The sequence below is a fragment of the Triticum urartu genome, chromosome 4A (assembly GCF_056163025.1).
Source record: "Triticum urartu cultivar PI428250 chromosome 4A, HENAU_Tu73, whole genome shotgun sequence".
Taxonomy (NCBI): domain Eukaryota; kingdom Viridiplantae; phylum Streptophyta; class Magnoliopsida; order Poales; family Poaceae; genus Triticum; species Triticum urartu.
In genome coordinates this window covers 612,653,127-612,667,719 of record NC_141876.1, presented here as the reverse complement: position 1 = coordinate 612,667,719, position 14,593 = coordinate 612,653,127, and the positions used below count along the sequence as shown (strand labels likewise).

Sequence of the window (14,593 nt, the reverse complement as noted above, 5' to 3'; positions counted from 1 at the left end):
TTTTTCTTTTTCTTTCATGAGAGTCACGATTTTGCTTCCGCGAAAGGCACGGTTGTGTTTTCGCGAGAGTCACAGCCGTGCCTTCGAAAACAGAAAAAAAATGCGGTTTCTATTTTTTTTCCTTCGACGAGAGGCACGGTTTTGCTTCCATGAGGGGCATGTTTGTGCTTTCGCGAGAGTCACGGCTGTGTCTTTCGGAAACGAAAAAAACGCGTTTTCTGTTTTTTTTCCTTCCGCGAGAGGCACGGTTTTGCTTCCGTGAGAGGTACGGTTGTGCTTTCGCGAGAGTCACAGCAGTGCCTTTCGGAATCGAAAAAAAAGCATTTTCTATTTTTTCTTTTCGCGAGAAGTACAGTTTTGCTTCCGCGAGAGTCACGGTTGTGCTTTCGCGAGAGTCATGGCCGTGCCTCTTGGAAACGAAAAAAACGTTTTTTTTTGTTTTTTTTCTTTCGCGAGAGGCACGGGCGTGCTTCTTTCGGAAAGGGAAAAAACCCGTTCTCCCGGGTCGGTTTTTTCGTGAAAAAAAAATTCGTCAAAACGTATCAACATGGGATCTAGTTTTGAAGATCTCGACGCGAGAAATCCAATGATGAAAACGGTTCAAGATTTAGATACACAGCTTAAGAGATAAAACATTTTAAAGAAACAGATTTACAAAAAAAGGAAAACTTCCAGGTTGCGACAAGTGACACGTGTCACTTGTCACAACCTGAGAAAGTGGAAGTGATCTTTGTAACGATCCTCAGCTAGTGATTTTGGGATCAATATGTATGTCATCGAGGGGAGTGGATGGGTCTTCTCTGGGGTAGATGTTGGATGCGTTGCATGACACTGCTTGTCGCCTCTCTTCGTCGTAGCCCCATGATGTTGTGGCCATTTGGTGGTCTTTTTTCTCTTCTTTTTTTCGTTTTATTTGAGCGTGCTTGTGCTGATGCCCCAGCAGAATTTTTATTGTGGTACTCTGCTACTCGATGTATGGACATGTTAATGTTTTATCATACGGTAATCAAGACCAATATCATTCTACATATGATCTTCTTAGAGCATGTTTGGTTTCTGGGCAAGCGCTCACCTAGCCTCGCGAAGCAAATAAGCGATGGGTTTGGTTTCTCGGCAAGCCCGTCTCGTTACCTGCAGTTTCCAGCCTTTTTCTCGTTTTTGTGAGCGAGCCAATTTGGCTAGCCTCCGTCGGCAAGGCTAGCTTTGCCCAGCAAGGTAAGCAGGCGAGGGATCCAAACACACCCTTAATTTCTACATGCACCTAGCTCATTGGAGGTTAGGTAATTAAAAAGGAGAAATAGTGACTTGCATCTTTTCAATACATTTTTTACTTCATTTCATAATTTATTTTAAAATTTCTATATGTACATTTTGCACGGAACGGAGGGACAACGCAGCAGCATCTACATTTGCTTGCGAGCTCTGTCACCACCTTTATTCTCTTGCGTTGCTTTTCCTTTTTCACTGTCTCAAGTCACCGACAGATGCTGTACTAGGTAACAAGGAAAGGCACGCAGCCATGCATGCTGCGACAGTCACCAGGCCGGTGAGTCGTATAGAATAGGACTACCGATCATCGATCGAGTCGTAGAAAATCAATTGAATCGAAGATGATATCGCCCATCGCCATTTCTATGTAGCCGGAGCTTCCGCCGCTCCTCTCCTCTCAAGCCTCATCAACTGAGCTCCGAGGCCAAAAGATGGATCAAGATGCCGCGGTACGCAAGCAAATGATCTCACACGTGAAATTTTTCTTTATTTCCTGTTTTTTCTTGAGAATTCTTTATTTTCTGTTAGGTCCATATCGTGTGTGTGTGTGTGTGTAACTAAGTCGACCGAGATTTTTTATGGCCTGCATTTTCTTTCACCAAAATGAATTGCATTTTTCTTCTTCTTTGGAGGCCGAAGTTTCAAAAATCAACTTGAGCATACAGAAAACCTACCGCGTATTTGATTGAACCCGGAGGATTTAGTTTTGCATCAAGACAAGGCAGTTTCTACCAGCGTGTTTTTTCTGAATAGTTTGGGTTGCTTGCCACATGTAACCCATACCAGCGTGCTTTTGTTAGTGACGATAATACCAGCTATAAAAAAACCAATGTCACTATCTTTACATAGGACACATTTTTGGCTCCTGGAATTTTATATATGCTCCGGGTGCAAACTTTAAAATTAAAAAATAATTTATTTTTAGACATCTTACATATTTGTGTATGTGCAAAATTTCATCAAGAAATGGCTATATTGTGCACCGTATCTTATTACAAACACGAAATTTCATCAAGAAATGCCCACTGTGAGCATTACAAACATCATTTTTGTCACAGTGGGCATTTCGAATTACCGTATCTTATATATCTTAAATTCTCAAAAAAAAGAAGAAGAAGGAAAGAACGTATCATCTTTACCCATCCCCTGCGCTCACCTCCACTTCTCCATGGCGTCTCGTCCCCATCCCAGCCAGCACGGGCCTCCCCTTCTCCGCCATTTCTCCGTCCGCTTGGGGCCTCCTCGCGGCATCTCCCCCGCCCCCGCCAGCGCCAGAGATGGCGACGGTTTACTCGGGGGGACACCCCTCCCTCCCTCGTCGCCGGCTCCATCCCCATCGCCCCCTCATCCTTCTCCTCTCGATCCATGGCGGACTCGGCGGCGGCATCGATTAATTTTGTGTTCGGACATAGGTTAGCCGTCATCTTACTCTCTGGGGATCTCTCTCGCTCGCTGCTACGGTTCTACTCCCTCCGTTCGGAAATATTTGTCATCAAAATAAATAAATAAAGATGTACCTAGACGTATTTTAGTTTTAGATACATCTCTTTTTATCCATTTTGATGACAATTATTTTCAGACGGAATACCATCCATCTGATTAGTCTACATCCTTCAAGATTTTCCTGCATCTGTAAAGATCTGTTTCTGCATATCCAAATGTTCCCTGCTATAACTCTAAATGTTTCCATCAAGAAAGTCACCGTCATGAGTTCTTTTTGTAAGATAAATTTGTTTCGGCAATCGGCATATCTATCAACAAATTAAGTACCACTGAAATACGACCAACCTAATTAAGCATTAGAAGGGAAACAAATGCTTGGCCAAACTAAGGTCGATTGTCTTAAGCATCTCCAGCCGTTCGGCCCCAAGGCCGTTTTTTGTATGAAAATAGCGCCTCTTGGGGCGTCGCCGGCGAAAATTTCGGTGTGAGTAATTAAAAACCCAAAGTCGACGAAATTCGGTTGATTTGGACGAAATATAGACGATTTCATTGATATTTTAGGCAAAGTTACATAGATTAAAACATAAAAGAAAACTACTCCTACTTGTTCATGCCGAGGAGGTTGTAGAAGACAGTGTACTCGTCGTCGCTCGGCGGACCGTCCTTCGGGGCGTCCTTGCTGCAGCCCTGCCCTGGATAGCCGGTGCGGACCGGCTGGCTCGGCGCGACCTCGTCGTTACTGTCGGAGAGCACGACGCCGCCACCCTCGTCGCGGCCGCTACGCTGTGCAGCAATTTCTTCCAGGCGCGGCGCTGGCGCTCCATCTCCTAGTCCTGGCGCGACCATAGCAAGCCGCTCTCCAGGTCGGCGGCCATGGCCTCGTGCTCCTGCTTCACGGGAAGGAGCGTTGCCGGCTCCTTCGGCTTGACCAGGCGGGAGTGGGGAGGGGAAGGGACACGGCTGCCCTCGTTGATGATGAGGTTGCCGCCACGGGTGCGTCGATGGAGCGGCGTCTCCTGCGGCTCGGGCTTGACGAGGAGGAGTGCCGCCGGCGCCGACCCGGAAAAGTGGGAGCCCGAGGACGATGAGGACTGCGTGTCCATGAGCTTCCGCGGTGGTGAGAGAAGGAGGGCGCCGGGTACTCCAGTGGCGGCTCATTGCTGCCCTCGATGTGCACGAGCACGGGGGCGAGAGTCTGCCCCGGCGCGCCCCACCATTGACAGCGACCCTCCGTGTTGTGGCGGCTCTCCGGCGCCGGGGCGCCGTTGTCGGACGATGCCGCTCGAAGTAGGCGGGCCAGAGCGCGTGGTTGTCCACCGCATACCGCGGCTGCTGGCGCGCTTGCTCCGGCATGTTCGCCCGGATCTCCGCGATCTCGGCGCCGCGCTCCGTGCCGGAGGGCAGCGGAGGCACAGGGACGCTGCCTGCGCTCAGCCACCATGCGCTGGGCACGCGCATGTTGGGCGACGTCGGGTAGTTGGCCTCCTGCAACAGGCGCGCCTCCCACTCGTGCAGCCAATGGTGGCCGAAGCCGTTGGCCGCTGCACCGTCGTCGGGGAACCTCTCCGCCATGGCGAGTGCTTGAGGACAGTGAAGGAGAGAGGGCGAGAAAGGTGGTCGGCGCTGGAGGCAGGCAAGAGAGAGATGGCTGTGGCAAGTGCGGCGAGCGGCGACGAAGGTCAGCTTTTATAGCGGTGAGGGGACGGCAGTAGTGTGGACGCGTGGCGGGAAAGGGCGGGACACGCGGTGGCTCGCCATCACTGCGCCGCCCATGATCAATGGAAGGCTGACGACAACAACTTTGGCAGTGATTCACGTGGGACCAGAGGCGAGGCGATGAGGACGACGAAGCCTAGTCGCTGACTTGGCGGGCCCACAGGGTGGGAATCGGGCGCGAGATGTTTTGTGCCATTTTTCTTTCCCCCGGCGTCCCCGGTCGGCCCCCAGCGTGCTGGGTTCGGCTTGGGTCCGCCGGCGACAATTTCGGCCCAAACCGGCGAATTTTGGGCTCCTGAGGGCGCGACTGGGCATTTTTTTGTCACCGGCGATAAAAAAGGTGTTCTGGGGGGCTCTTGGCGAACCGGGTGGAGATGCTCTTACCCCCGTGCAGATGTTGCCGGAGGAAGTGTTTTTAAAAAGCAATGAATGTGTTAATTGTCATGCTCACAGTGTTGGTTAAAAGTACATTTGTACATGTTATTGCTTTGTTCTAATGAGTAATGAGTACATTAACTTTGTCATGTTCGTTGTGTTAATTACAAGTACATTTACAAATAAGTTCAGGAATTACAAGGAAATCATATCTAGCTGTGGCATGTAGGCACACATCATGCTTGTTGATACAAGATGTGAAATCAGCCTACATTTTGTGACACACATATCATGTGTGGAGACTAAGCTGAATTTCTCTTAAACCATAATTTTTTTGGTATATGATGGTATAACTCTTGCCCCTTATGTGTGTATATCTTACAATATTTGTATTGATCATTGAAGGTTAACATTCATGAGGATGTGTGGAAGACAGGGCAACAATCTTGGAATTCCACGGTTACGAGCTGGTCACACAATGCAAAAGAGTTGTGGAAGAACCCAAGGGTAACAATGATCCGGATCGAGGTACTTGTATCGTTGGTTGCTGGCATCCTACTCTTCCTCGCGGTCTCTGGGTCCCATCGTCGCCGGTGCAGAAACTGGTTTTTCCAGAAAGGTGTCTTAGGCGCGTACGCCTTGTCCTTCTCACTGGCAACGTATACACTCGGTTCCATGCAATCTTCTGAGTTGAAGAGCAGCATATACCCTATTTGGGGTATATCTCTCTTCATGCTTCATGCTTGTACCGACTCTATCACAGCTTACAGTCTCGACGACAACAAACAAGTAACAAGACTCAAATACCAAGCTGTCATGTACAATTTATGCGTGCTGTTGCTTTTCGCCACAGTGTAGAAGGACTACATCCCATCAATTGCTTTTATTTCCATAATTGCTTTGATCAGGTATTTGCAGAGAGGTACAACAATTATTCTAGCAAGCCGCTCATGGAAATTGAACAAAATGGTTGCTGATTACATGTATGATGATGAAAAGCACAATAAGGATGTATTTGACCCAACCACCATGGAACGTTGCAATTACCTGGTTGACTGGCCCATTAGCAAATCCAAGTTTGTCGATGCTCAAACATTATATTCAGGAGAATTAATAGTGGAAGATCCAGAAGTTGAAATCATTGACATTGGGAAGGTATGGCGGTGCAAGTCACTAGGCCCGGAGCTGAAGGATGCATGCCTTTCCTTCTCTCTTTTCCATCTGTTGAGAAGGCGCTTCTTTGGATTTGCTTGTGACGAATCCAAAGACAGGGTACATAATTTTTTCTTTGAATGGCTTCTATCAGAGAACAAATTAGAGGGTTCCACAGACTACAACAGGGTGTTCAAGGTGATTGAGGTTGAGTTAGCATTTATGTATGACTTCTTCTTCACCAAGTATGCTGCCATTTATTATGGGTCAACGGCTGCAACATTTTGGTCCTTCATTTCAGTCATCGGCATATCTATCATGGCATACTTTACTGCCAGGGCTCCGTTGAAGATTACTCAGGGCAATCGGCAGATCACAAGTACTGTTACTGATGATGTTGGTATCACCTTAGTGATACTTGGATCCAGTGCTTTTCTTGAATTCCTGCAGATGTTATTTTACTGGATGGGAATTTGGGGAAGAGTATCCTTTGTTTGTAAGTATATCAGAGAACAAGCAAGATTGAAGGGAACAACCTCACAAAGATTTCTTGCCAAGATTGGTGTGTGTCTTACATCTTCCATCATGGTATTAAAGGAGTTTCTTGCCAATATTGGTGTGTCGTATGCTTCAAACAGACACTATTGGCAACACAAGATTGGGCATTACTCATTACTTGATTCAGTCAGCTGCAATCCTAGTCTATCAATCCTTGCAATCTTACGCCACGATCGCCTGATGCCGATAGTGGGGAGAATGATATATCTTCGAGACAATGCGTTTTACCATCCAATAAATAATCAGGCATTGAAGGTCCGAAGGTGTTGGTAGGACTTACTTGTAATTGTGGGACTGTAGAGGGTGAAAACTGTAAAAGCACCTGTATATACATCTTGCATCTGGGAATGAATTAGACAGAGTTCTCCAGAGAAATCTTCTCCTCCTCTCTCTCTCGTGACCTTCCTCTCACCCGAGCCTCACCCAGGATCTGCAACATGGCATCAGAGCAGGTCGGGGATTCGCTCCAGAATCGCTCAGATTGACGGCACTGAGTGTTGGGAGGTAAAGGCAGAGGTTCTGGGGCCCGATTTGGTGCGGCAGAGAGTCAAATCGGGGCTGCCTGATTGTGTGCTTGGCTGCGGTGGAGAAGGGGACCAGCTGCTGCTGCAGTGGAGCAGGGGGCCGGCGGCGGCTGCAGTGGACCAGGGGAGCCAGCTGCGAGCAAGGCAAATAGCCAAGGGACTGGAGACAGAGGTGAGTGGTACCCAGGAGGTGTAGTACAGCCGTTGTTGAGGGGTTGAGTAGGATTTATTCAGGTGAAGGTGAGAGCGCTGAGTTGGTTCTTGGGTGCAAGGTTGAGGTGCAGCTAGAAGGTAGGCTGCAGGGATTCACAGGGGAGATTACTCGCTTTGAGGTGGTGATTGAGGGCTGTACAGTACTGTAGTGTGACCCTGAAGAACTTGCAAGATGGGAGAAAATGTAAATGCTCCTGTGGCAGTTACAGCCGGGGAACTTGCAGCTGTGCTTCAGTCTATGGATGAGAAATACAGAGCACTCTTTGATGCAATCAGCAAGCAGGCTGGAAACTCAAGACCAGAGACTGAAGCCAAGGAAGAGATTCACCCGTTGCAAATGCCACATGTGAAGCTAGAGGGTGCGGAAAATTATTCCAGTTGGGCAGAGCATGCCGAGACCATCCTGATCTCGAGGAACCTTGAGGGGTATATACTGGGAACAGTGGAGAAGCCTATCGAGGAAAATTCGAAAGAGGCCCAGAAGTGGAAAGCAACAAATGCATTGGTGAGAGCTTGGCTTTTAAGCTCAATATCATCTCAGATTGCAAAGCAAGTTGAAAGGATCAAGGAGGCCTCAGAAATTTGGAGGCTCCTGAAGGGGACATATTCAGGTGTAGGGAATGAGATGTTGGCATGTAGGATTCAAAAGGAACTACAGGAGCTAGGCCAGGGTGAGAAGACTGTTGTGGAATATGTGTCAGAACTGAAAAGGTTGTGGAGTGATCTTGATTACTATGATCCAGTTGAGATGGAATGTGGGAAATGTGTTGAGAAACATAGTAAATGGACTGAAAGAAGGCGTGTTAGGGACTTCTTAAATGGTCTTCATCCTAAGTTCGAGAATAGGAGAGCAACACTTTATGGTAGTGGGAAGTTGCCCAGTCTAGAGCAAGCAATTGCTGCAATTATAAGCGAGGAAACTTGATTGAAATTGGAGACAATAGGACCCATGGCCCAAGGTGTCTCACAAAGGCGTTCAGCTCTCCTTGCTGTCAAGAGTGGTAATTATCCAAGACCAGGAGCAAATACTCATGAGAAGAAGTGCTTTGAATGTGGCCAGCCAGGACACTTCAAGGCAGCCTGCCCACAACTAATAGGAGGAGGTCGTGGTAGAGGCCTGGACTGGCATGGCAGAGAACGTGGTCGCGGGCTTGATGGACGTGGTGGTGGCGTGGAAGAGGTATGCAGTCAATAGGAAGGGCACACACTTCTGCTGTTGCTGAAGAACCATCTAGGACTGTGAGCATCGAGATGACCGCCGATGAGTTAGAGAAATGGCGTCAACTAAAGAATTTGAGCCTTGGTGATCTGCGTCCCTCGGAGACACATGCATCATCTTCGTCAGCCAACTTCGCTGGTAACAACTCTTCTATTATGGGGTGTAGTGATAATTTTACAACAGGGGCACAATGGTTAATTGACTCTGGTGCATCTAGACATATGGCTGGATCTAATAAGGATTTTTATAATTATATTTCTAATCTAAGAAGGGAAAGTGTAAAATTAGCTGATGGTTCTACTCAAGCGATTGTGGGGTCTGGAATGGTCAAGTGCAGTCCAAATATGTCACTTTCTTCTGTCTTGCATGTCCCCGCATTTCCAATTAACCTTTTGTCGATCAGCTGTATTACTGAAGAGCTGAATTGTGCTGCTATATTCTTTCCTACCTGGTGCATATTTCAGGAACTTGGGACTGGAAGAAAGCTTGGGACGGGGAGCATGCGTGATGGGTTATATTACCTGGATAATAAGATATTCCCTACTGTGGCTGCTGCGGTGTCCTCCTCACCCCTAGAAGAATTTCTACTTCAACATCGTCGCTTGGGACATCTATCTTTTGCTACTCTGGGTCAGCTCTACCCTAATCTTTATTGTAAAATTAGCAAGGAACAACTAATGTGTGATGCTTGTCAGTTCGGAAAGCAAACTAGGAGCTCTTATTTGTCATCTGATAATAGAAGTGATGTACCTCTACAAACTATACACTCAGATGTATGGGGTCCCAGTGGGGTGACATCGATAAATGGTTATCACTATTTTGTTACATTCATCGACTGTTGCACTAGAACTACTTGGGTCTATGTTTTGCGTCATAAGAGTGATGTATTTGAATGCTTTAGAGATTTTCATAATATGATTAGGACCCAATATTGTGCATGTGTGAAGGTACTACGTTCGGATAATGGTACCGAGTATGTGAACAAAGAACTTGATGAATATCTATCAAGTTACGGAATTATCCATCAGACTACCTGTCCGGGTACATCTGAACAGAATGGACTAGCAGAAAGGAAAAATAGGCATCTCCTAGAGATTGCTCGGTGTATGATGTTTGCCATGAATGTCCCAAAGTTTTTGTGGAGTGAAGCAGTCATGACTGCGGCCTACTTGATGAACAGGATGCCATCCAGGGTGCTTGGGTACAAGACACCAATCGAATGTCTAACCGGGGACACTACATATGTGGTTCCACCAAAAGTATTTGGGTGTACATGCTTTGTGAAGGATTATAGGCCTTCAGTTGGTAAGCTAGATCCAAGGGCATTAAAGTGTATATTTGTGGGGTATTCTAGTAAGCAAAAAGGTTACAAGTGTTGGTGTCCTTCGGAAAGAAGAATGTTCGTGAGTATGGATGTGGTATTTAGAGAACATGAACCATTTTATGGGGAACCAACGGACTTAACTGATGTGTTTCCTGATTTGTTTACTGATAACATGTTAGATGCAGATTGTGGGACATGGGGAGACAAGGAAGAGGGGGATGATGACACAACATCAAAAGGGATGATAATTGGGGTAATCCGTGCAGAAACTGAAGAAGAACAAAGAAAGGGGGAGCAGTATGATACATCAAATGCAGCACCCCGATGGCCAAAACCAAACGAGGAAAGGGAGATGCAGGTGTATACACGAAAATGACATACCCAGGAACAAATGCAAGTGTTGGAACCTGAAGCTGAGGCTTATGGACAACAACATGAGCAAGAGCAGGAAGCTGACCAACAAGATGATACTCAAAGTCAACCTGATGACTCCAGACCTTCCTCAGAAGTGGTAACATCTCTTCTCAATATGATGACCTTGATGTTCCAATAGCTCATAGAAAGCAGCCACGGTCTAAGGCTGGGAAGTTGCCCTCTAAATTGGATCCATATAATGTCTCTAGCTATGTCTCTTATGACACTGTTGGTCCTTCTTATAAATCCTTTATCGCAGCACTGGATTCTGCAGGACCCTTACCACGGGACTGGCAGGAGGCAAAGTCGAACCCAAAATGGAGGGCAACTATGATAGAGGAGATGACAGCACTTGACAAGAACAATACTTGGTACTCACGACTCTTCCTCCTAATAAAAGGGTTGTTGGTTGTAAGTGGGTATTTACCTTGAAACAAAATTCAGAGGGACAGGTAGAAAGGTATAAATCCAGATTAGTGGCAAAGGGGTATAGTCAAACTTATGGAGTCGATTATGATGAGACATTTGCACCAGTGGCGAAAATGAACACCATTAGAGCTCTCATATCTATAGCTGCAAATAATAAGTGGAAATTATTTCAAATGGATGTTAAAAATGCTTTTCTTCATGGGGATATGCATGAAGAGGTTTATATGGAGATTCCCCCAGGGTTTGGTACACAAGAGACAGAGGGAAAAGTGTGTAGGCTGAAAAAATCTCTATATGGTTTGAAACAGTCACCTAGAGCATGGTTTGGACGATTTAGAAATGAGATTTGTTCTATGGGATTTAAACAAAGCAATGCTGATCATACCTTATTTTACAAGCATAATCATGATAGAGTTACTGTGCTTATTGTATATGTTGATGACATAGTCATTACAGGGAATGATGATGGTGAGATCTCTTGGTTGAAGAAGGCACTGGCAAGGTCATTTGAAGTTAAAGACCTGGGCTATCTTCACTATTTCCTTGGGATCGAAGTAGCATATGGTGTACAAGGTATTTATCTCTCACAAAGGAAATATGTGATAGATTTACTCAATGAAACTGGAATGTTAAATTGTAAACCAGCAGTCACACCAATTGAACTTAATCATCGCATAATTGCTGACTCTGGGGATTCTGTGGATAAACAACAGTACCATCGATTGGTTGGGCGACTTATATACTTATCACACACTAGACCAGATATTGCATATGCCGTAAGTGTGGTGAGTAGATATATGCATGACCCACGGTCTATTCATATGGATGCAGTAAACAGAATCCTTAGATATCTTAAGGGTTGTCCTGGGAAAGGAGTACCGTTTTCTGCTCATGGACATCTGAATATTGAGGGATATACCGATGCTGATTGGGCTGGGTGTTTAGATGACAGAAGGTCTACATCAGGTTATTGTATGTTTGTTGGTGGCAATCTAGTTAGTTGGAGGAGCAAGAAGCAGAGTGTAGTTGCAAGGTCTACGGCTGAGGCTGAGTTTAGAGCAATGGCATCTGGGTTATGCGAGTTAATGTGGTTAAAAATGCTACTAACAGAACTTCATCTGCTTGGTGGTGTACCCCTCCAACTATATTGTGACAATCAAGCCGCAGTTAACATTGTCCACAATCCAGTTCACCATGATAGAACTAAGCATGTAGAAATAGATAGACATTTCATCAAAGAAAAACTAGATGTGGGGATTCTGCAAGTTACTTATGTTAAGTCTGTAAATTAGTTAGCAGATGTATTGACAAAGGGGTTGAATGTTGTATCTTTTGTTAAGAATTGTAGCAAGATGGGGCTTATTGATATCTTTGCCCCATCTTGAGGGGGAGTGTTGGTAGGACTTACTTGTAATTGTGGGACTGTAGAGGGTGAAAACTGTAAAAGCACCTGTATATACATCTTGCATCTGGGAATGAATCAGACAGAGTTCTCCAAAGAAATCTTCTCCTCCTCTCTCTCTCGTGACCTTCCTCTCATCCGAGCCTCACCCAGGATCTGCAACAGAAGGAAAGCTGGGAAATCTGTTGAGTTGCCTGATGAAGTAAAGAAGGTGGTTATCTGCTCTCTTAAATCCACCGGTGGTAAAGTGGGAAAATGGAAATGTTTGTTTCCGCCCAACAATGATGCAGCACACCTCTTATGGGCTTGTGAGTGGGTGATGAACCTGAGTCCAAGTGGGTCCCAGAGAAACCAGAATCAGACACACATTATTTTGAGCTGGCACATTGCAACATGGTACTGTGAGATGGTACCACTTTCTCCAGATGGGCCAGAGGAACTCAAGGTACCTGTCAGTATCGCCACAAAACTTTCGAAATATTGCGCTTACTTGGTGGTCTCTGCACCAAAGCTTCTTCCTGGGCACCACTATGACACAATACAGAAGTTTGATGAAGCTGCAGTAGAAGCAGTTACATTCCTGCCAAAGTCAATGAGCATGTACGAGGCCATGAAGAGTTCAGCAGTACCAGAGGAGACGAAGCCGAAGACGATCTTTGAGAGTGGCGTCAAACTTGGTAGGCAACTGGAGGGCATGGAAGAGGGCGTCCGCTGGAAGGTGATGGCAGATTTTTGGGCCGAGATGATACTTTACCTCGCTCCCTCAGCGAATGTTGAGGAGCATATCGAGCAGCTGGTGCAGGGCGGCGAGTTTATCACACACATCTGGGCTCTGCTCTCTAATGCAGGCATCCTTGAGAGGGAGCAGGAGCATCAAGCTGGAGCCGTGTAACCAACGCCACATCGCTTTGCATGCTGGATTCTGAAGCAGCGACGTACCATGGATCCATGTTTGTTTGCGTTCTTTTCTCTTTCTGTGAGCGTATTTAATTTTCTGCTTGTCATAATAAGCGGCATGTGATTCCGCCGTTTGCGTTTGACACATGAACTCTGTGATTGGTTTGTTTGTGGCGTGCGATATCTTTGTAAGTCTGAACTTCACTGAATTTTCTGTATTTTGTGTTTGATTTTGATTGTACTGATCGATCTTGGTGTAATGTAATGCATGGGTACATGCGTATTTACTGATTGTCACATTTGTACATTAAATGTACGACTTTTTGTCACATGGAGAACTGCCATGATCTGGTTGCAGGAATTGCTGATTTGTGGGCCTAACTTTGTGTCGCTGCAGATTGATTGTGTAATTTTATTCCTAATGGAGCTTCTGGACTTCTGGTGGCTGTAGCTAGAGTGCAGATGGAGCAAAGGAGTCGAGGTCCTGGTGAACAGTGGAAGACTCCTTTTTAGCTGGTTAGCAGGTTGGCACCATTAGTCATTTTCTTGTTGTCGGCAATCCAGGTATATATTCAGAACTGCTGATTCGAAGGGACGCTGGCTATCTTTTGAAGCAGGATCATGTGGCTGGATCAATTGCCAAAGAAGATCATATTTTTCCTGCTGTTAAGTGAACTATTCTGGCTAGGCAAGGTTGGATCTGCTGCTATTCTGTGGAAGCAGACTGAAAGTTCAATTTCAGTTCAAATGGAGTCAACTGATTTCTTTTATAAGAATTTCTACTTCAATTCCCGTGTTGTTTTTCACACTTGGTATGTGCTTGCAGATATGCAGCTCTTGGTATCCGGAAAGTATATCTGTTCGGAATTCCTCCCTCTGGACTAGCTACATCTGTCAGAAGTTGAGAATGAAGCTTAGAATGCCGTTGACGGGAGAAGGCTTTGGTGATGGTGGCCAGCAAAGAGATCGCAGGTGTAAGCTATACCTCTGGCTAATCTGTTGGTCGCCGTTACCGTTGGTCAGTAGACTAGCTCCCTAGAGAGTAACTTGGAGGCGTCGGCACCAACCAATTGACCCCACTAACATGAAAGTTCAGTTTGAGTTCAAATGGAGACATTTTTTTTAACATGCCTAATCTTCTTTGGATTGCATGCACTATTTGGGTTAAGCACCTTAGCCCAAGAGATGGATATTCTCCTGATTCAAAAATTTGAGAACATTCTTCAGCAGAAGGCAATCATTTAGAACCGGAGGGTTGATGGTCCCTAAGCCACCTTGCTCTTTGGGCCTGCATACCAAGTCCCAGGAAGCCAAAGAAGAATCCACTTTGTTCATTTTCATTGCCTTGTTTTTTCTGGTTTCTTGCGTCTGGAACTGAGAACTCTCGTGGCTGCTGCATGTTCGATGCAAATCTGCTTCATACGAGCATCTCCAACCGGCGCCGAACGCGCCGCGCGCAAAAGACAGTTATAGCGCGCGCCCATCGCCTGGTTTGGCGCGGTGCGCAGCGCTGACTCCAGCAGCCGCGCTAAAATGTAGCGCGCGCGCGCCGCTCCAGCAGCACGTAAAAATGCAGCGCGCGCGACACGTATGGATGGGGGGTGGAAGGTGCGAGCGAGCGCGCGAAAGTCCAGCACGCGGGAGCGGGAGCAGCAAAT

General features: G+C 46.3%; 1 pseudogene across 1 annotated transcript; it reads left to right on the top strand.

Annotated features, from left to right (window-relative positions):
* Nucleotides 1–1,513: 1,513 nt before the first annotated feature.
* LOC125554435 (uncharacterized) lies at nt 1,514–13,028 on the top strand (annotated as a pseudogene). Its single transcript, XR_015602312.1, has 7 exons — nt 1,514–1,718; nt 5,209–6,768; nt 6,874–7,209; nt 7,310–7,385; nt 9,973–10,046; nt 10,179–10,304; nt 12,121–13,028. The product of XR_015602312.1 is annotated as an uncharacterized LOC125554435 (transcript).
* The last annotated feature ends 1,565 nt before the right edge of the window (nt 13,029–14,593 follow it).